The sequence below is a fragment of the Atractosteus spatula genome, chromosome 11 (genome assembly GCF_055471065.1).
Source record: "Atractosteus spatula isolate fAtrSpa1 chromosome 11, fAtrSpa1.hap1, whole genome shotgun sequence".
NCBI classification, from domain to species: domain Eukaryota; kingdom Metazoa; phylum Chordata; class Actinopteri; order Semionotiformes; family Lepisosteidae; genus Atractosteus; species Atractosteus spatula.
This window is the reverse complement of record NC_142716.1, coordinates 6,065,041-6,065,389: the sequence shown is the minus strand read 5'-3', so window position 1 is coordinate 6,065,389 and position 349 is coordinate 6,065,041.

Here is a 349-nt window from a genome sequence, read left to right as displayed (position 1 = left end):
TGACTGCTTAGAGTGAAGAGAAAAAAATATTTAAATTTCTGCATAAGACATTGAGTGCAATGTTGTGGATACACAAAAAGCTAAAAAATACTTATAGTAGGTTAATACATTAGATTTTCAATGAAAATTTGAATAATCTGGATGTACTACAATGAAAGTTGTTGTTCATAAGAGAATCTAAAAGGAGTGAGTTATAGACAAATCTAATATGTATTCAATATAAAGTCCCTCCTGAAATCTGGAAAGTCTCTTAGAATCCCAGGGAAAATAGAATGGAAAAGGGTTCATAACCCTAATTGATTTCCTACTGGAAGTTTTCAGTACTGTTTCTGATCATTCTAGCTAAATA